Below are 22,580 nucleotides of genomic sequence, written 5' to 3' on the forward strand. Positions count from 1 at the left end.
ATTGGCAACTGGGGATTTGGAGCCTTTGCTTCATGCAGCAAGGAGGCCTCTGCATTACCCTGAAAGAGGAGTGCTGCTTCTACACAGACCACACCGGAGTACTGAGACACACCATGGCAGAGCTGCGAGACAGGCTGTCTCAGCGAAAGACAGAGAGAGAAGCTCAGCAAAACTGGTTCCAATCCTGGTTTGACCAATCTCCGTAGCTAACCACCCTGGTGTCTACCCTGATTGGACCACTTGTGATGATTTTACTCATGCTAATCTTTGGACCATGTATTTGAATAAGCTTGTGTCCTTTACTAAAAACCGATTAGAAAGAGTTAATATTTTGTTTATAAAAAGGCAACAAATGCTTTAAAGTATACTTAGTTATTGCATGTGTTTTATATTTACCAATGAAAATTGTAGTATCTATTTTATAAGTTTTTAGTTTTTAGTTAAGTATAATGTATTTTATATTTTATTCAATTTTATATTATTTACTTTTAAAACTTTTTAATATAGATAAATAGATGAAGTGTTTAGAGATACATATATAAAATAACATTAGAATTTTAAAGACTACTACACCTTATATTTTAGCAAATTAGTTAGTCATAGAGAGGGGGGAAATATGTTGCAGTTAGGGCCTGGCGCTGCGGAAGAACTCGGGATGTAACGGAAAGCTAGCAGATCCCCTCCCTGTCAGGATAGTAAGTTCTCTTGCAATCAGCCAATAGCACCTAGGTGTGACGTGAGCAGATGGGAGTAACACAATGAGCCTAGGTTATAAAAGGTCAAATTCTCCTGCAATAAACGCCATTGCTTCGTCATCCATCACATTGATGTCTTGTGGGTAGATTGGCCAGGGTGGCCACGGGGGGAGGCCACGGTGCTGGCTCCTGAATTGGGGTGTTTGCCTTGCTTGGAAAACCTACATGAATTAGTATATCTTATCTCCCACAGAAAGCAACCTTACTATGTCATGCATGTGAGGGCGCACACAGACCTCCCAGGTGCCATTGCCGAAGGAAACAGGAGGGCAGACGCCTTAGCCATGCCTGCTGAGGCAGCCAATGTCCCTGACATTTTCGCACAAGCGAAATTGTCCCGCCAGTTCTTCAACCAAAACGTGCCTGCACTGATGAGAATGTTCAGACTACCCAGAGACCAGGCTAGAGCAATAGTTGCCACCTGTCCCAATTGCCAATCGTTCCAAATACCGATCGTTAACTCCAGGGTTAACCCCCGAGGACTTAACAGCTGCCAGATATGGCAAACCAATGTCACTCACGTCCCTTCCTTCGGGAGAGTCAAATATGTACATGTCTCCGTAGACACCTTCTCTGGCGCAGTGTTTGCCTCAGCCCATGCAGGAGAAAATGCCAAGCACACCATCCGACATTTTCTCCTTGCTTTTGCTACCCTGGGAGTCCCAGAACAAATTAAAACAGACAATGGACCTGCTTACACCTCTCACAAATTAAGAGAATTTTTCAATGAGTGGGGGGTGAAACACACCACGGGCATTCCTCATTCTCCTACAGGGCAATCAATAGTAGAGAGAACCCACCAAAACCTAAAAAGAGTCCTTGATCACCAGTGGGGAGGAACAGAGATCATTCCTCCCATTGAGAGGCTCTGTAATGCTCTATATGTCATGAACTTTCTAAATTGCTCGCCTACAGAGCCTGACCCCCCTGTAATACGGCATTTCTCTAACTCAACTCATGCCAAACACACAGAGAAGCCGCCAGTGCTGATCAAGGATCCTGAATCACAACTGACATCGGGACCTTTCCCACTGATTAAATGGGGGAGAGGGTACATGTGTGTATCCACACCATCAGGACCTAAGTGGCTCCCAGGGAAAAATGTGAAACCTTATTTAGGCCCTACAAACCCTGCACCAGATTCAGAACTTTCAAAGTCTCCTGAGACCCACACAGGTCCAGAAAAACAGCAGCCCACTGCAGCCTGGAAGCGGAGACCTCGTCGGAGTCCACTGAACCGACCTGCCACCAGACCAACAACCAGACAGAGGCCAAACCCTCCTGCTACCAGGGCCGCAACGAGACAACTGCCAACGTCAAGCCTGACACCGTGACAGTACACAAGTCTTCTTAACTCCCTCCCCCTTCTTGCCCTCGTTGCCTAGCCCAAATTGCCAGCTTACACCAAAATGCACCTCTGTGCTGCTGCTGGTGTCAGGTCATGTGTCCCCAACACACAGAATAACCTTGCTTATAATTGTTTGAGTTTTTTTTTGTTTTGTTTTTTTTAAGAGGGGGGAGACGGGAGAGGAAAGGGAAAAAGAAAATAGCTCCCCCCCCCAAAAAAAAATCAGAGCTAATCTTTTATGTCCTATTGTAGAAAATAGAGAGCAAAACCATCCTTGAGTTCCTGATGTTCCTGATTATCTGGATGCTCCTGAAAACATCAGCTGTGGATGCCTGGCTAGTAGCACAGCCCCAGGAGAATGTGTGGATCACCCTCACAAAAACGCTCCAACAAGAACACATGTGCTTGTCCATGAGCAGTGCCACCAACCCTCTGTCATCCTGCCTGCCCATGGACATGGCTGCGAGGAATCTAGCGGACTGTGCTGCTCTCACCTCTCCAACCCAGTGAAGGCATCCACGCCCGCATCCAGAGACCCCAACACTCAGTCCAGGAACTCCAGACTGAAAAGGAGCCCCAGTGGCTTGAGGACCTTTTTGGGAGCTAAGGGCTTAAAGGATGGGTTGCCTCCCTCCTCAAAAACGTTTTTGAGTTTTTCCTAATTGTTATTATCTTCCCAAGTATGTTTTCATGTTTTAAGAATCTATTAGCTAACTCTCTAGGAGATGCCTTTTTAATAAGTAAAGAAGGGGGAGTTGTGGGTGCGGAGGAGCCCGCCGAGCCAGAGATCCTGGCTCTGCCCTGAAGGCAAGACACCTTTCACTCAGAGAGACACAATGTGTCGCTCCCAGAGGCCTTTGAGTTAGATATGTTAAAATGTTGTGTCCCATAGGTGTTCCCCCCTGCTGTCCCACCCTGATACATGTATCTCGGGCTCCCCCCCGCCCCTCTCCTTCCCCATAAATACCCCGGGTTTTCCCCTGTTTGGTGGATTTGCTGTTACTGGCACCCTTCGCCAAAGCTCTGCCTGAAGAAAAGGTTTTGCCTCGGTGGAACGCTGGACCAGCATTATCCTCCCTACTTCCTGTGTTGCCTGCCACCGCCGCCGCTGAGCCGAGCCGAGCTGAGCTGGAATCACTATACTATTACTGAGCTGAGCTGGAATCACTCAACTGCTCGAAGCCGCACACGCTTCGGGCCAGCCCTTCTCAGGGCTGTTTCTCTAGAGAAGTCACGGTGCTCCGGGCTTTCCACCGCCGCCGTGGCAAATGTCAGTGAGGTTTACCATAATTTTAGAAACTCAGACTTAGATAAGCACCATAGAAACGTATTTATAAATATTTAATAGATATTTTATTTTGTTTGTGATCTCACAATTTGTATAGTATTAAATTCTGTCCATTGTAATCCTTCATTCTGAAGCAGGGACTGGAGCTCTGGGAGTCTGGTTAATAGTGTTTCCTAATATTGTTCCTCCTTAAGTAAACTGTTAGATTAACTTTTCCTTAGTTGACATATATGAAACAAGATTTTTAATCCACCCCTTGTCTATTAAGCTAGAAGCAGGGAATCCCTGAATTCTATTAGCAATTTAGACTTTGGATTCAAGAAGGATCTAGTTCCATGTTTGGTGGCATGTAATAACTTCTGCAGTGTTCCCTTGCCCTCATCTACATGTTAGTGTCCTCAGATGTCCACTGCCCTAGAAAAGATTATTTTATTAATTTATTTTATTTATTTCTTTTTCCTTCTTAGATTCCCTTACCTGGAACCGATCACACTAAAACCAGCTGGGTTCTTCCATCTGACAGTCTGCAGTTGCTTTCTCTGCTTCAGTATGCGCTATAAAGCTGTCCTGTTACAACAGAGGAGATATTTGTAGGTAAGAAGGAAGTGGAATGGAGCCGGAGCATTTTGGATGGAGGTCTCCACAGAAATGAAAGAAAGATCGCAGCCAATAACAAGAAAGTTTCAGAAATGAAGAGAGAAAGGATAAACACTTTTTTATTTCAACCACGATGAAATTCTTGATACATCTGACAGTAACATTGCAGAACCCAAGATTTTCCCAAGTTCTCCGTGATTGAAAGTAGCTGTATTAACGAATTCCAGTAATTTTTTTTCTAAAATACTTAAAAATTACAGTCTTTCATAAACATTTATAGTGGGTTGGCTCACAAATGTGTTAAATCATTCACTATATATCATGTTTGGGGAAAAGATCCAAAATAGCTCTCCTGATTAAACTTTCTATGAAAATATGTTGCCTTTTCAGAGGGTTTTTCTCTTTCAGCTGAAATACTTTTATAAAGTGAATTCTTCTAAACAAGAAAATTAATTTTGCAATCAGGAATGTGTGTAAGGAGCTGGTAAAAATAGCTTCTCTGCTTTAAACTTCTGTGTCAGTGCAATTAAATTCATGTGCTGGCATCAGCAATTTCATACGTCAGCATCACATGAATGCATTCTTATTTCTCAGTTAATTCTTGACTTTTGCAACCAGTTATGGCTGCAATACAAAATTTGAAATACACTGACCTAGGGAATCTTGTATTAGAAGCCTACAGTGAGTAAGTGAAGTTTGAGGAAGGTTGGGTGGTGGATTGACCTTGATCTGGCCCTCACCCAGCTGGTCTCTCACTCCCTCTCCTCAATGGGAGAGAAGAGAAAATAAAAAGAAAAATCTCATGGGTCAAGACAAAAGACCATAAAATCATTTACTGATGATTGTCATGAGCAAAACTTGGCACTTGTGTTATAGTTATAAATAATAATATTAATAATTATATATTATATATATATATATAATAATTATAGTTACTATAAAAACATAGTAATATAATTATAGTGTTGCTTTTCAAGACAGTTTTGTGCTTTTATTTGAAAGGTTGTATATTTTTTTCTTCAGTGGAGCAGTCATCCATAAAATGGTCAACTTGGTAAATACCATGTCTTTTGGACATCAAGCTTGAAAATTTGTCAGCAGAATTAAGATTTCCCGTTTTCACACTGTTCCTGTTCACTGGCTGGATCCATGAAGAAAGAACAATTAGAGCATGGGTCAGGATCCTGCTTTCATTACTTTTACAGCAAGTTTCCCCATCTTTCTGGATCAATAGTGGTACTGTGAGAACAGCAGAGTTCTTGTGGGACAGAGCTCGTGTGTATGGGAGGAATAATTTCACTACATCCTATGTAAAGGGACACAGTTTGCATTAGCAATTAAAATTTTTCATATGCTTAATTGTTCATGACATATGAAATTCAGGCTATTTAACTAAATAAATGTTTAATATTATAAAAATTAGGGGAAAAATAATCATGAGACAACGGAAAATCTATTTCAGTTGTCACATTGAATTCTTATCAGCAGGTTTCTATAGAAGGGAAAATACTAACCTGTTGTAGTTCATAGCTTGAAATATATCTTTTCCCCTCTTTTAGTTGGGATCTCCCCCCCACCCCCAGCTTCTCTTTCTCCTGTTTACCTGGTGTCAGGTTACCACGGTTACTGAAGTTTCTCTCCTCAGCCCCACGGCGAGAGGCCGGATAGAGAAAAGAGAAGACCCTGCTGGCATTTCCAGCTGCTTGAAGTTTCTTTAGCCCAGGAAAGCACGGGCTTGGGAGAAGAGAGACCCTTCTTTCCAACACGCAAGTTTGTAACTTTGTTGTTCCTGTCCCAGAATGCCTCTGAGCTATGGAAGCTGAGAGGCCATGCTTACCTTGCCTTCCCTTTCCTTCCCCCCTGTGTTGCCAGGAAACCAAGCCCGCCCCCTCTCCCCCCCTCTGCCCCTCTGTGGAGAATACTCCTACACCTTTGTGGGCATTTGAAGAAGTTGGGGTCTGTTATTTCTTCTCTTGGTGTGTGTAACCTTGATTTGTAGAAAGTTTGTAAGATGTACTAACTGAGAAAAATAATTGGTTCTTTCTCTGATGTTCCCTCCCTCCGAGAAACCCTGTTAAAAGAGACCCCCCAGACCCCAAATCCTTGGTCTCTCGTCCCTTGGATTTCCCTTCACAGAAATAAACTGTGGAATGCAAACCAGAGAGAGAGTCCCCCCTGATTTCTTTACTCGCTCTATAGACTTGAATTCTTGAAGAAAATCAGTGAACCCCACAAACATATGCTGGCTCGAAACTCGAGTGAAGAGAAACCTCATCACTGAGCTAGCCGGGCCACACTCGAGGAGATCCAGTCACTAACCCATACTAAAAAAAAATGCAGTAATGAAGGAGAAGAGAGTAGTGTAGCACATTTATTTCATCTAAGTAATTCTGGGTACCTGGCACATCAGAGACAGTGGGAGACTCTTACTATAGTATATTATCTGCATGGAACATGTTCCACATCTGCCTCTTACAGTCAACACACCAGATTCATCACAATACAGTACCAGATTCATAGACTTACAGAATGGTTTGAGTTGGAATGGACCTTAAAACTCATCCACCCTCTACCATGGGTAGGGTCACCTTCCAGTAGACTAGGTTGCTCCAAACCATGTCCAGCCTAGCCTTGAACACTTTTGGAATGGGGAACTCACAACTTCTCTGGTACCAATAGTATCAGATTTCTTACATATTTGGTTCCTTTGAAGATGAACAAACAGAATTTGAAAGAAGGAGTAGATGTCACCAGGTTTGGCTGCACTTGCCTTGGCAGCATTATTATCTTCTATTCCACTTGCATCACAGAAAGTCTTCCCAAACCTGTATACTTCTGGTTAGCAAAATGGATAAAATGGACAAATTCAAGGTGGTATTACTGAAGGCATAGAAAGGAATACCAAAATTGTATCACTGTCCTTTTGTATCTTTGAGTCTACTGAAACTCAGTAGAACTGGATGAATTACTTGAGTGCAAGCAAATGTTTTCTCTTTCCTGTTAGTCTATGCTTGTTCTTAATTCCTGAGAGCACTTTGTGTAAGAATGATTTTTGTCTATGTCTTTAGATGTCAAGGTGAAATACGTCTCATTTTTTCAAAGCAGATTTGCCTGACATTAAGACTCAGCTGCAGCATTTGTGGAGTCAAAGACTACCAAACTGCAACCAACAAGGATAATGGGACAAGGAAGTTTGGAAAAATCAGGGGTAATGGTCAAACCACATGCTAGTCACATTCAAGCTCTCTTTACTGGCAGTCATTCTCCTGCTGTTTTTCTCCCCATGCCAAATCATGCAGCTTTCCTCTTCTGACCCTAATAGACCACCCACCCTGCTACATAAACAAATTCTACCATGTCTCTCTTGCTTTGTAGAATAATACGCTGAGTTTTCAGTGGCAGACCAGAACAGCAGAGCTGGTCTCACTCTTGGGTGGATACATCTCGCTTTCAAAAGCAACTTCTTTAGTGGTTACGTCCCACAGGTCAGCATCACTTTTTAGGGGGTCAAGGCCAGTGCCCCTCCACCTTGGCTGGCATTCATTTTTACAGTTAAATACCTGCTTAATCATCACCCAATTCTGAATCTTAGACAAAAGACACAACAAGGAAAAAGCACACTTCAAAGGGTTTTAAGTGTTTCACTTCTAATCACTTTAGAAATGAAACCTGTTGAATTAAACTGAAGCCAAGGAGACACTGAAGTACTCCAGCCCTTCATGGGTATTTGATCTCCCTTTTTCCAAATTGTATTCCAATAGCTCATCATCAGATTTTTTTCCTTTGCCACCTGAACTATACGAGTTCTCCTGCGTCTCACTCTACATTATAAAAGGGGAAATTATGGACTTCTTATCTGTTCGCAGAGCCCTTTGGGACACTTGGGACCCCACCCACACCGTTCCCCTTTGTGACGAGGAGGCTGCGTGTGCCCAGAGCCCATTGTGACACCTGGGGCCACGCCCTGACCAGGCGGGTATAAAAGGGCACGGAGAGCCCGGCGGTGCCCACTCCCAGGAGAGCAGCTCCGGCAGGAGACAGCGGCTCCGGCAGGAGACAGCGGCTCCCGGGAGAAGGCGGAGTGTGAGCAAGTCGGAAATGTCTATGGACATGGAGACGAGCTCATCCACGAAGCCAGAGAACACCTCTCCGAAGAAGGCGATGGGGCAGCACGCAGCTGCCTCGGGGCCTGGGCCGGGCTTGCCATGGGCGAGGGAACTGCTGCACCGTGACTCCTGGGCTGGGCCTGCCGCGCAGGTGGCAGCACCAGAGAGCCGGGCAGCGGCCCCTCATAGCCTCAGGGCCTGCGCCTGGGCTCTGCTGCACTTGCTGTGGTGCGGCTTCCTTGCCATCCTGAGCAAGGTGCTGGCTGTGATCTGGAGATGCGGCCAGCAGCTGGGCCTGGCTCAGGGCACGGGCTCGGGGACGGCGGCAGCAGCCGCCGCAGCAGGGGCAGAGAGCGGGGCAGCTGCCCCGCACGGCCCCAGCTGCGTCCCCGGCCCCTCAGCAACACAGGAAGCTCACGGGCAGTGGGCAGCACCGAGGGTAGTTCTGCCAGAACTGCAGAACGAGGAGGGGGACATCTCAGAGGATGTCCGGTCCAGCACCAGTGGGGTTGAGAGCTACTCGGCATTGCTGCCGCTGCTGATGTCATCATCAGACACCAGTAGTACATGTAGCTCTGACCCAAAACTCCTGGAGCTTTGGACCGGCACAAAAACCGGAGATCAGGCAGCTGTGAAAAGGCAAGATAACAACAGGGAAAACTTGCCAAAGAAGAGGAATGTCACCATTATCCACACCATCTGGGTGAATCCCCGCTACCCACAGCTGCTGATGGACCCCGACTTGGTGCTGGAAGATGAGGAAGATGCTGAGCTGCCGAGCACATCTTATGGCCTGGTAGCTCCCAGGTACACCCAGCCAGCAGGTGCTGCCCCGGCCAGAGCTCCAGAAGATAAGGAGCACCCTGTGCGTGCCACTGGCCAGCCACAAGAGATGGCAAAGCCAGCCGCTTGTGCAGCCCCTGGCGCGCAGGCGGCAGCAGCAGAGAGCCGGGCAGCGGCCCCGCACAGCCTCAGGGCCCGCGGCCGGGCTCTGCTGCACTCGCTGCGGCGCGGCTCCCGGGCCATCCGGAGCAGGGTGGCGGCTGTGATCCGGCGATGCCGGGAACACAGAGCCACAGGCGTCAGGGCCCGGAGGCAGTGAAGCCGGCCATAGAAATCAGGAGAGGGAGGGCAGGGAGAACAAGGGAGGGTTAGGAGATAGGGGGGACCAAGGGAGGGGTAATAGGAAACACAGGGGAGTTAAGAGAGTGGGTAGAGAGGGAGGGGAGAAAACTTTAGCTAGTATAGCTAAATAATAATAAAGTTCTGTAGGTGAAATTAGGGGTAGGAATTAGTAGTGGTCCCTGCAAGAAGTGAAGATAACGGGACAAAGGTGATCTCATGGCTTCTCTTCCTGTGTAATTAATAAATTACACCATTAAACACCATGGGTTTAAGTGTTCTGATGGCCTAGAGATTAGTTTGACCATCTAGATAAGATGGTTTTGTTGAAATAAAAGGACTGAATTAATAAATACAAAGTGGTTGCTTTTTTCACTGCGCTATAGTCATCGTTCTGGGGGGAGATCCTGAATGCCAAAGCCTTTGGGTTGCTGGGGCGGTGCAGTGTGTGCTGTGTGGGGCAGAGGAGAAAGGCGCTGCCTGCACTGGGAGGGATGTGAGGACACCAAGTCCTTGTGACTTGTGGCACAAGGAGTTTGTTTGATGCAGGACCCTGTTCTTCCATCCCAGTTCTCCTCCAAGATAGATGCCTGCTGTAGAGATCATTCTGGGGGATCTCTGAGGGAAGGAGTGCTTGCCTGGCATTGCAAATGGCAGCTTCTCAGCCACCAGGGACCACCCACACAACTGGGTATCTGAATTAAATCTTCACTACTTGACACACACAGAACAGCTTCTCTCGGGGCAGCTACACTCCCCCTCTCCTGGTGCAACCACATGTTCCACTGCCCAAGCCCCATCCGTGTTTGTGTCAGTTTCTCTCCTATTTACACTCCAAACAGCATCAGGTTTTCTCTCACACACATTCAAAACAGCACCAGTTTCTGTGCTCTGGGCATCCCACCCTTGTTCCCATTCATGTTGACGATTCTGGACAATGCCTGTGCACAAAAGATTTGAAAGGCACTTGGGATTGCAAAGCAAATTGGTTTTAGTAGTTGATGTATCAAATAACACACACCAACCCCTAGATTCATGAAAAGCTGCTGAGCAGGAGAAGGAGGAGCACGGTGCTCAGGTGGGAGGGGCAGGCCGGGCACCTTCAGACTGTCCCCTGGATGGAAATGGAGTGCATCTTTTCCTTCTCTCTGTTTCCTCCACAGAACCACACCTTCGATCTCCTCCACTGCACTGGAATTTTCCCAGTTACAATGGCATTGCACGCTTGGTCAGAGTGTGCGATGAGGCCACAATGGCTCATGAGAGCCACTCCATGCTGAGCTCAGCTCCAGTGAGTATTGTTCCTCTTTCACAGCTGAAGTTCCCATCGATTGACCCATCCATTGTTTCTCTTAAGGGTCAAATTCCCACCAGTTAGACAAGAGGGATTTCTTCATTGACTTTTCTTCATTATCTTGTTGAGGTTCACAACAATGAACCAAAGATGGAACAACCTTAGACACAACTTTGGGCCCTGACACAATCATAAAATGAACATTTTTCTCTTTTCTAACACCTTAATTTCAGGACTGGATAACACAGAGCTTTGGAATCATGTCTTCATGTTCTGAAGTATCTCCAATGAGCACATGGTCCCCTAATGATGAGTTATCTAGGACTTGCTTGGTGGTAGCAGTGGGTTTGCATGTCAGAGATTAAATTTCATGACAATCCTTTCACTGGGCCAAAAGGGATGAACAACTTGAATTTTACATCACCAAAGGGATTCCAGAGGAGGCTCTGAGACTCTTCCATTTTTGTAAAAAAACCCCTAGGTATTGTTGCTAAGAAAAAACCACCTTGTTCTCTGAGGGAATCTACATTAATCCTTCCAAGGAATGGAAGGCAGCCCAAGCAACAAAACAAGGAAGATATTTCTACTTTTGATTTTAAAGTCGCAGTCCTTCAATAACATCTGAGAAGAGCAGCTGCACATTATTAGTGCAGGCAAAAATCCGTCACCTTCCTGATGAGCTTTAGGCAACTCCAGATCTTGATTTTCCAGGACCAAGCACAACCAATTAAACCTGGCAAATACAGGGCGGATTTGCATTTGTATCTGTGCTCCCTGATGGATGTTCTTGGGTTTGGTGGCATTACTTGTGGATGCTGGAAACAGTTTTATCTCGAGCAGGGCCAGAAGGATGTTCTGAGGCCTGAGCTTTTAAAAACACGCAAGTCCTGTGCTTGGCGATATCTTGCCCATGTACAGGGAGCAGTGAGCTCATCCAGGTGAGGCAAACATATCCCTTATGTTCTATTTCTCTCCACCCTTTCTTTTGATTTTAAATCTGAGGAACTGGAGGGAAAAAATTCCCCCAGGATGCAGACACAAGCTGCCCCGGTGCTGTGGGTCCTGTCAGCCCTGGCCTGTGCTGATGGAAGGTGGATGATGCTTTTGTGATTCATCTCTACCTGCAGGAATTTTAATTTTTCACAATCACACGCCTTGATGAGGTTTCTCACCAATTGTATAGATTTTAGAAATCACCAGGTTCCCAAAGTGGGGTATGTTTGGGAGGGAGACGGGGGTTTCCTGGATGATCCAGGCGCTACCTGAAGAATTGAAGCGCTGTCTGGGCAATTCAGGCACTGCCCACAGGATCCAGGCACTTCCCACAGGATCCCAGCTCTGCCCACAGGATCCAGGCACTTCCCCACAGGATCCAGGCTCTGCCCACAGGATCCAGGCAGTGCCCTCAGGATCCAGGCTCTGCCCATAGGATCCAGGCAGAGCCCACAGGATTCAGGCACTGCCCACAGGATCCAGGCAATGCCCACAGGGTCCAGGGAGTGCCTACAGGATCAAGCCTCTGCTCACAGGATCCAGGCTCTGTCCATAGGATCCAGGCTCTGGACACTCTTCTGCTCTGGAACCAGGCTGGGAGAGCTGGGGGTGTTCACCTGGAGAAGAGAAGGTTGTGGGGAAACCTCAGAGCCCTTTCAAGTGCCTAAAGGGGTTTCAGGAGAGCTGGAGATGGACTTTGGACATGGGCTTCGAGTGACATACAAAGAGGAATGGCTTTAAGGTGAATGAAGGTCGATTTAGGATGGATCCTTGTCCTGGTGTGTGCAGGTGCAGATCCTTGAGTGATGGGCAGCATTTCAGGAGGCTGAGGAGCACCGTGACTCCTGGGCTGGGCCTGGAGCTCAGGTGGCAGCAGCAGAGAGCTGGGAAGCGGCCCCGCACAGCCCCAGGGCAGAAGAGGCAGATGCTGACCTGCCCAGCACATCTCCTGCCCCAGCAGCTCCCACAGACACCCAGCCAGCAGCTGCTGCCCTGGTTGGAGCTCCAGAGGATGAGGAGCTGCATGTGAGTGCCACTGCCTGGGCAAAAGGGATGGCAAAGACAGCAGCTTCTGCAGCCTCTGGTGCGCAGGCGGCCGCATCAGAGGGCCGGGCAGCTGCCCCACACAGCCCCTGCTGTCCCCCCAGCCCATTGCCCAGCCAGCAGGAAGATCTCGGGCACTGGGCAGGTTCAGGAGGGGTGGCAGTCCTGGCAGAGCCACGGGCTGAGGAGGGGTCCCGCTCTGAGGAGCTCAGCTTGGGCCCACCCACGGAGTGGGCAGAAGACACAGACCTGGGCAGGAGTGCTGACCAGGAGAGCATCTCAGGGTCCCTCCAGTCTGAGCCACTGCCAGATGACACCGAGCCAAGGAGGATGGCTGGGGAGGAGAATAACTTTGTGCCTCTCCCACGTGAGGCTTGCGTAGAAGACCAAGACCAAAGCCAGAGCAGTGAGGGAGAGCGCTCCTCATGGTCCCTCTCATGGATGTCATCGGAAAAAGACCGCGACAATGAGGAACCGACTCCCTCAGGATTCCTGATAAGTGAGTCAGGGGCAGGGAGCTGGGGCTCTAAAGTCTGCCCAGCCATAGAGGATGGTGTGGATCAGCCACAGGAAGCTCTGACCTGCCCATTTCACATGAAAGCCGTGTCCTTTCACTTGGGCACAGGCACTGAGGAAAATGCAGAGAGGGATTTCAGGGAACTGGAGGATGCTGTGGGGACCAGTTGGTGGCAGGAAGAGTCGACGAAGTGTGAGAGGCTGACATTCCAGCCTCTGCAGGGCCTGTGCTCAGCTGCAGCTGTCCCCATGCGGTGGCTGTCCCACTCCAGGAGGGCGCTCTGGGCTCTGTGCAGGGCGTTTGGGACGTCCCTCAGACGCCTCATTCCAGTGCTCCATTCATAGAGGCCATCCCACCATGGCTCCACGCTGCCATTGATATAACACCCACGGAGGCCAAGCAAAACCCAAAGCAAGTCAGGGTTCTTGTCAGAGTAACCCTTCCTATGGCATGGACGCCTTCATGAAGGACCTGCACCAGACAATCGAGGCCACCCTCAGTCATTTGCAGACAACACCAAAGCTCAGTGGCAGTGATGATCTGCTGGAGCTGGGAGGCTCATGACTGAGGTGCCATCGTAGCTGCTGCCTTGAAGAACTTGAGGAGCAGAACTAGAAGAATTAATTGAGATAGATTCTGTAGGTTAAAGTAGGGGTAGATATTAGAAGAGTTTAGTGCTAGAATTTAAGATAACAGGATAGAGGTCATCTCATGCCTTCAATTCCTGTTTTATTGCCAAATTAAAAATTTGGGCTCAGAATAGGCTGTGTCGTAAGAAAGCCAAGTGTTTAAGGTGAAGAGGTCTGAATATTTAAGCTAGACATTAGTTTGTAAAGTAAAGCCGCAGGTTTTTCAAAACTTTTTGTTTCCTATAGATAGTCTCATTCAGCACTTGATCTGGTGTGTTCCTTTGGAACATGTTCCTTAGGCAGTTGAGCTTTTGTTAAGGTAAAACCAGTTGGATATAGATAAGTTACTTTTATTGAAATAAAATGATTGAATTGTTGAATCAGAAGTGCTTGTTGTTTTCATTGTGTTGTGGTCATTGATTTGGGGGGTCTATCCTGAAGGCTGAGGCCTTTTGGTTGCTGGGGCGGTGCAGTGTGTGCTGTGTGGGGCAGAGGAGAAAGGCGCTGCCTGGGCTGGGAGGGATGTGAGGACACCAAGTCCTTGTGACTTGTGGCACAAGGAGTTTGTTTGATGGAAAAGCCCCTTTTTAGTGTGCATTTCTCCTCCTAGAGAGCTGCCCTGGCACAAAGATCATGCTGTAGGATCTGTGCAGGCAGAAGTGCTCCCAGCCATGCCAAGTAGATTTTGCAGAGCTCCCTGTTCTGCAGGGAAGCAGCTCCCAGGCTGTTTTGTGGAACCCGTTGGGAGGCACACAGAGATATTCTTTGCCGGAGACTGGATCCCATTTTCTGTGTCTAAAATTGCCTAAATCAAGATGAGGTTGACCAAACAGCATGTAAATTCAATATTCATTTGATAATTGAAAACTTGTCCCAGACCTCAGTTAATTATAAAGGACCTGTCCACAGGGCAATGGAAATGACCCTTAGATCTACTAATATGGGGCAGGGGTTATGTTTGTGTCTCCACAGGTCCCTATGTGGAATGGGCTCTTTTGCAGTGTGTGTGGCCATTTGTTGGGCCATCCTGAACGGCGATGTCACTACAAATGTTTTACCCCTAAGATGTGCAGAGCGTGCTAAGCATACTGACACCATGTGCATATTGCTTATGTCACAGGCACATGCTGGTGTTTGTGAAAGCTTGTTACTGGCTTATTCCCCCTCTTCCTTAGTCATGTTGCATTTGAAAATGTTTCATGATCTGTTCAGGTCTTTCTCAGGGTGTATTTATTGATTAAACATATAAAGGGGGAGATGTAGTGAATACGAATAAGGATCTTTTTCACTTTGGTTCACCAAAAAGCTCTCTGGGAAGGATCCAGCTGCTGTGCATGAGGCAGTGACGGGCTGGGGAGACATGTGGGCACCATATGAACAGACTGGGTGAAGGGACGTGTGAGCAGCGACACCGCAGTGGCAGGCAGCCAGTGAGCGCTTGCTTCGGTTAAGTTTCAGTTCAAATTTCCGTTAAGTTCGGTTAAATTCGGTTAATTTCTGTTAAGTTTAGAGTATAAAAAGACTCACTTCACTACAATAAATGATCTTCTTCAGATCAACAAGGGGGTCTGTGTGTTTCTGTTTCCCATTGCTATGAAACCTGACCTTCCAAAGTAGTTACAGAATATCCATGGAGAGGCTTTCTAAGGTCTCCACGTTTGTTAAAGTTTAAGGACATGGAAAAACTCCTGTTTTTGTAAAAAACTGCTCACATCCTCTGGTGGGGATGGAGTGCACTTAATAACAGCGTTGGGCCGTTTCAGACAACCGGATCTTGCTTGTTTTTGTGAGGGTGAGGAAGCCAAGATGGCTGCCTTCCCATTGCCGTCATTCCGACTTCCGGGCCCGGTGTTGTGGGGACCAGAAGTGGGAGTGCCATTGAGGGAGAAGCTTAAGTTGGAAGGGGAGTGGATGGTGTTCATCCCGCGATGGGGAGCGGATTCCAGGTGGAAGGGGAGGGGCCCGATGCGGTTACACCCAACGACGTGGTGGGGAGGGAGGATGAGCAGGAGGCAACCGGAAGAGAGGGAGTAGAGGTGGGAATGTGGCCATTTTGAGGTGCAAGGGCAGGAAAACCTGGGTGCAGAGGAGACAAGATGGCGGGGCTGGCCACGTTGCCGGCGCCACCTTGAGTATTAACATTAAACAGGGGGATGCAACTGGGTATGTGGGCGTAGGGAGGAGGGCAGAGGAAAGGTCCAGTGCTGTCCTGGCAAGGGTAGGGAGGCGGTAGGGGGGTGTCAGGGAGACAGCAGCAACCCTGTGCCTGATGGCTACGTCCACCTGCCGACTGCCCCTCAGATGGGGAAGAAGGGTTGGGGGTGCATGGAGAGGTTGAAGGCAATAGGGGTTTTAAATAGGGACTCAAAAAACTCTCAAAACTTTTCCCCTCATTTTCAAATGATTGAATAATGGCTTGAAACAAAGGAAAAATCTTTGCAGCGGAAAGATCCCTATACATCCATATACAACTTTCTTCCCACATTGTCCCAAAATTCCCCCAAATAAACAGAATTGGAATTAATTTTAAAATATTTGAAAATCCAATGAACAAACCTCTTTAACTCCCCCTTAGAAAACTTAAAATCTTCCGCAACAAGGGTGCTCAGAACTTGGATATAGAAGTCCCTTTCAGGAGGGGTAAACTTTGGTTTGCTAATCTGATTCCCATCCTTACTATCTCACTTCCCACCCAGCAGCAAAATACTAACAGAAATAAGAAAGGCCCAAGAAAGTAGAAACACTTTAAAATGTAGGAAACTTACAGTTTTTCTTCGGCTGATGCCGGTGGGGCCAACAAAAAGCCAGTGGGCAGGTGCTCACCTGATGGCCAGTCCTCAGGGGCTTTTCTTATTTGGCCCCAGATGGTCAGCGAGGGTCCCGGTAGTTGCCCTTCGGATTGCCCCTTGCTAGAACACAAGGGGTTCTCCTAGGGGGATGGCAGCTCCAACAGTGGCACGCTCTGCAGTGAAAACTGCAGGCGGATGCTTCTCCAGGGGCTCTTTGTGGCACACATTGGGCGCGACTTGCCACGGTGGGACGGATGGCAGGGGTGCCGCAACTACCCTGAAGAAGTGTCTTTAAAAAGACAGCCCAGGAGCACAGGCACGTCCCTAGCTTGGCGAGTGATTAACAGCTCGGCTCAGCAGCGGCTCTTAGGCAATGCAGAGAAAGGGATTGAGGTCCTGTGTGGCATTCCACAGAGAACAGGCCCTTATTAAAAGCAGGGCCTTCTGTGAAGGGAGCCAGGAACAGCCGCTCTCTTGAACAGGGATAAAACTGGGGTTTATATAGGGAAGGAAAGGGGTGGGGAGAAACCGGGATACAAGTAACTGGGTAGAGTGACATGGAAGAAAACCAGGATACAATAGATTAACATGTAACTCACAAAGGTCTCTGGGAAAGACATCTTTCACTATGAGAGCAAAGTGCCTTGCCTAAGGAGAAGCTCTCCAGGGGAGCACAGCAGTCCCTATGCTGGCCAATTCTTTGGCACCCACACTGCCCAGGGGCAGGAAGCAAGCATTCCTACCTGGACATAATCTGAATTTGAAACACCACAGTAGCCCTTACCTACTGGATTCCCAGAGGACAAGAGCTACATATCCACCACTGCACCTTCAGAGGAAGACCTGACCCTTCTACAATATCACCACTGCAACAGAACCACATCTGTCTCTTCAACAGGATTGCAGCCACCATTTAATGGGACTGCTAGCACCACCTGAGCGGCAGGGTGTCAGGTTGTATCCTGACTCTGCCACTGTTTCTGTACTATTAGTTTAATTTAATTTAATTTTCCTAATAAATTGTAGTTCTGACTTGAGAGTCTCTTGCTGTTTTGCTTTCAAATAGTACAAGGAGCTATCCCAGCATGTCTCTGTGGTAATGCCAATGGTGTAACACCCACGGAGGCAGGAGCACTGGAATGAGCACTGGAACGCTCTCTCCTTCCTCTGGTGTGCTCCCCATGCCGTGTGTGTTTGTGCACAGGCCCCTGAGCCAGGCCCTGCAGAAAGCCATGCCTTGGCTGGAGTATCTGGAATGCCTTTGCATTGTCCCAGGCATCCATCAGAGCTGTTGGCATCCAACTGGCAGGCTTGGGATGGTTTGCTGCCCTTGCCAAACCAACCGGGTTTCAAGGCTCCTTCACCAATCTGGCAAGGCCCCTACCAAAGAACTTGTTTCTCTTCCTTGTGACCTGGACACAACCAGGAAACAAGACGTGGCAAAGCAAGTGCCAGAGTAAGTCAGGGTTCTGGTCTGGGTAACCAAAACCCCGACCATGGCATTGACATTTTCTACAATGCTCAGGACAGGACAGGGGACTGAGGGCATGCTCAGTCTTTTTGCAGATGACACCAAGTTCAGTGGCAGTGTCGATCTGCAGAGGGCTCATGACTGAGGTACCCTTGTGATGGCAATTGAGAGACAGGACTCCTTCTAGGTGCAAGCAAGAAGTAGTTTATTGTTTCCACAGCTCAGTTTATATACTTTTACAGCCTTAGGTAAAATTTTCTACTGCTTAAGCAATAAACACAGTATTTACATTTCTTAGCAACACTGCTTAACCACAATCTTGCATGACTTCCTTTAGAAAAAGCAATGTGTTACTTTTCTGCTTCCTCCTTTACATTTCTGTTTGCTGTTCCCAGGGCTTCTGGCCCACCAAGGTCAAGATGTCACATCATTTATTAAATCCACAGTACTTTCTGCTCTGCTGCTCAGCTGACCCCCCACACCATTATAGCTGCTCAAGAGTTTGAAGAGGAAAACTAGGAGAATTATTGGACTTCTGTAGCTAAAAGTAGGGGTAGGTATTAATAGAGATCTTGCTTTGAATATAAGAAAACAGGATAAAGGCCACCTCATGGCTTGTATTCCTGTTAAATTAATAAATTACAAGCTGGGGCTCAGCCTAGGCAGTGACATAAGAAAGCCAAGTGTTTAAGGAAAAGCGTTCCCAAGGCTTAAACTAGACATTAGTTAATAAAGAAAAGTGCTCTTTTTGTTTCTGATAGATAATCTTATTCAGCACTTGGTCTGGAATATGTTCCTCTGGAATATAGTTAAGTTATAGCTGTTGCTAATTTAGAACAGGTTAGATAAAAGATTTTCATTGCAATAAAGGAATTGAATTTTTAAATCAGAAGTGCTTGTTGTTTTCATTGTGCTGTGGTCATTGATTTGGGGGTCTATCCTGAAGGCCGAGGCCTTTTGGTTGCTGGGGCGGTGCAGTGTGTGCTGTGTGGGGCAGAGGAGAAAGGCAATGCCTGCTCCAGGAGGGATGTGGGGACACCAAGTCCTTGTGACTTGTGGCACAAGGAGTTTGTTTGATGGAACAATCCCTTTTTTGTGTGCATTTCTCCTCCTAGAGAGCTGCCCTGGCACAGAGATCATGCTGTAGGATCTCTGCAGGAAGAAGTGCTCCCAGCCATGCCAAGTAGATTTTGCAGAGCTCCCTGTTCTGCAGGGCAGCAGCTCCCAGGCTGTTTTGTGGAACTCATTGGGAGGCTCACAGTGATTTTCCTGCCAGGAGATTGGATCCCACTTGCTGTGTCAGGTGCCCCCAGAGGTGCTGCAGCACTAAAATGCATTTGCAAATGCAGCTCTTGCTGCCTCACTGAAAATCTACAGAGACACCGAGCCTGAGAGGACACGTGCTTGGCAACCCCCATTCTCCAGCTAAAACTGCAGGATCCCACAGTCTGCCACGCTGGACACTGCCTGTCCTTGGGTTCACAGCAAAGCAGCTGCTTGGTTTGTGTTTGCAGCCTCAGGCTCCTGCTTGCTCCCAAATGAGCAATGGCCAGGAGATCTGTGCAGAGCTGCCCGGGCTCCCTGACCAGGCCTCGCAGGAGCTGCAGCACACGGGGCGGCAACCCAACCTTGCGAGGCTGTGAATCTCTTGGTGCTCACACAGAGGGGAATGGTGTGGGCTGAAAGGCTCTGTGTTTGCCAGGGTGTTCAAAAGGCAAAGGGAAAATCCTCCTGGACTCAGGCAAAGGGGACCTGCAGCTCACTGAGGCGAGTGCTGAGCTCCTCCAGCACCAATCCTGTGCTATGGAGCTGAGTCATGGAATCCTGGAATCCCAGAGTGGTTTGGGTTGGAAAGAACCTTTAAGCCCATCCAGTGCCACTCCCTACCATGGGCAGAGGCAATTTCCCTTATCCCAGGTTGCTCCAAGCGCCACCCAGCCTGGCCTGGGACAGCTTCCAGGGATCCAGGGCCAGCCACAGCAGCAACCTGTGCCAGGGCCTCACCACCCTGACAGAGATTTCTTCTGTATATCACATCTAACTCTCCTCTCTGTCAGCTCGAGGCCATTCCCCCTTTTCCTGTCACTCCACCTCTTATAAATTGTCTTTCTCCACCTTCCTTGTAGCTCCTTCAGGCACTAGAAGGTGCTTTCAGATCTCTCCGGAACCTTCTCCATACTAACAAATCTAACTCTTCCAGCCTGTCTCCATAGCAAAGGTGCTCCTTGGAATATCCTCCTGGTCTCCTCTGGACTTGCTTCAGCAGTTCCATGTCCTTCCTTTGCTGATGACCCCAGGCCTGGATGCAGCAATTGGGGTCTCACCTGTGTAGAGTGAGAGACTTCCCTTGTTCCACCTGCTGCTCCCACTTCTATGTGTCCCTGCTGTCTATGGTGAAGAATCCAAATGGAATTAGATGCCCATGTAACTTTCTGTGGATCTGTTTCCCCCAGTGGAATTACTTTTATCCTACAGCAATGTAAAGATATAACCTGCAGGCGATATCCAAGGGCTCTGTGTTGTTTTTATTGAGCTGTGTGTTGGGAAATCACCAGGGGCACTCCTGGTTGTTCTGCCAGTTCACTTGGGTCAGACATTCCAACAAACTGTTCATCCACTGGAAAAATATGCTGTGGATCTGGCCATATGTAGTTGTTAAAGATAATTTGGCACCTTGGCAGGAGTGTTTTAGCCTGCTGTCCTTGCTAAATCCCCAGAGAGATAATTACACTCTCCTACTCCAAGAAGCTTTCCCACCCCTAAAATTTCTTTATTTCCTCTCATAAACTGTTTTGGAGAAGCGCAGTGGGATGGGAAGGATGGGAAAGAGCCTGGCAGATATGGCACATGATTTAGACCCATAAAATGCTGTCAGCCTCTGGTTTGAGGTGAATTATGAACTCCTAAATTTATGGCCCGTGTGCTGAAATATGGAGTATGTGCATAAAGGGTGTCTCAATCCAGACAAAAAATATTGCATCATCAAGAAATTTCATTAATAGAAAGTGAGAAAACTCCAAGAGAATCTCTCCCTGAGGGAATAAAAAATTAAAAAAAAAAAAAAATCTCTTGAGGGTTACTCTGCTTAAAAAACCCATTAAAAATTAGGGAAATGTCAGGAAAACTTTGTTAAAAAAAAGAGAAAACATTGATAGGTAAATTAAAAACAAACAAAAGTAATTAATTTTGAACAGGGAAAAATACTTCTTGGTGAGGTTTTTATTAGTGAAGGCTTGGATATCTTCCAAGGTGAAGTTTTTATAGCTGTTAAAATTCATGGAGTGAACAGGTAAAGTGGGAGTTCCTACAGCTTCATACAGTTCTGTTCATTAACATACAAACTACCCCCAGATTGTTATTAATTGTCGGGCAAATTTATTCTTAAATTTTGTTTCCAGGAAAAGAAGAAAGAAAAAAAAAGGAAAATATTTGACAAGAAGAAATGTTTTGGTACTGTAATTAAGAAAAACTTTGTTTTCCTTCTTCCTATGTGAAAAATGGAGAATTTTATTTTTGAAGTGAAGAATTTCAAGCTCAATTCCCAATGCGAGATGCTACAGCACAGTCTTGTGGGTAAAGCAAAAAAGGAACAAAGATTAATCATAAAGAAATGTTTATTAGGATAATAAATAAACAATAAACACAGCAATAATAAATACATTTTCAAAAGAACTCCAGGCTCCAGCAGGGAAATATTGCTGCTGGTAGAATATCTGAAGAGAAAAACTGTGGGGGAAAACAACTTTCTTTTATTTAATAGGAAGGAACTGCAGAGTAGCACTAGGTCTGGCTGTATGGTACAGGAGCTCTTAAGTTACTTTTAAGAGCTGAGACCCTTTTTATATCCCACTATTAACAATTCTCTGCAGCAACACAGCTTTGTAGAACTAAGGATAAAGACTTACTAAGAAATTTTCCTCATTTTTATATTATGTATTTGTTCTGAAGAAAGAGCATATTTGAATCTGCAGCATGTGTTAAAAGGAAAATAAATGAAAATCCTAAAATAATTTCTCTAAAATTCTGTAAAATTCTGTAGGAGGAAATACTTTAAATGTAGAGGTTGAAGAATGTGACACAGAATTGTAATGAATTATTTTGTCATAATTGCACATGAAAAATATCCTAGCCTAGTATAAAGGTCTGTTGTATTTTAGTCAATATAGATTTACATATATATATCTGTGTCTATCTATATACAAAGTTTCAAAGACGAAAAGTCAGTGAAAATACAAATAAAATTTCCGATTATATTTTCTAGACAGACATCACAATTTTTGGGCACTCATGATGCTATGATGAGTCATAATTCTTTGATGATTCTTTTGAATAATTCTCATGATTCTTTGATGAGTACTTACTATTAGAAATAACAAATAGCATGACAAATTGGGGAGTAGTATATAAATCAAACTCAACCCCACAAAGCAATAGAATATATAATCTCCTAAAATTTAGAACATTTTTTAAATCTTACATGTATCTACAAATTTATCTGTTTTCTCCTCAATTAGAACCATAAGACTGAATCCAGCTCCATGTCTGCAGCTATGCTGGGAATGCCATGAGTAAGCCCAAAATCTCTTCCCAGCCCTCTCTACTGTATAATGGAAAATTTCATGCATAA

Source organism: Cyanistes caeruleus, chromosome 9 (genome assembly GCF_971803275.1).
Source record: "Cyanistes caeruleus chromosome 9, bCyaCae1.hap1.1, whole genome shotgun sequence".
In the NCBI taxonomy this organism is placed as follows: Eukaryota; Metazoa; Chordata; class Aves; order Passeriformes; family Paridae; genus Cyanistes; species Cyanistes caeruleus.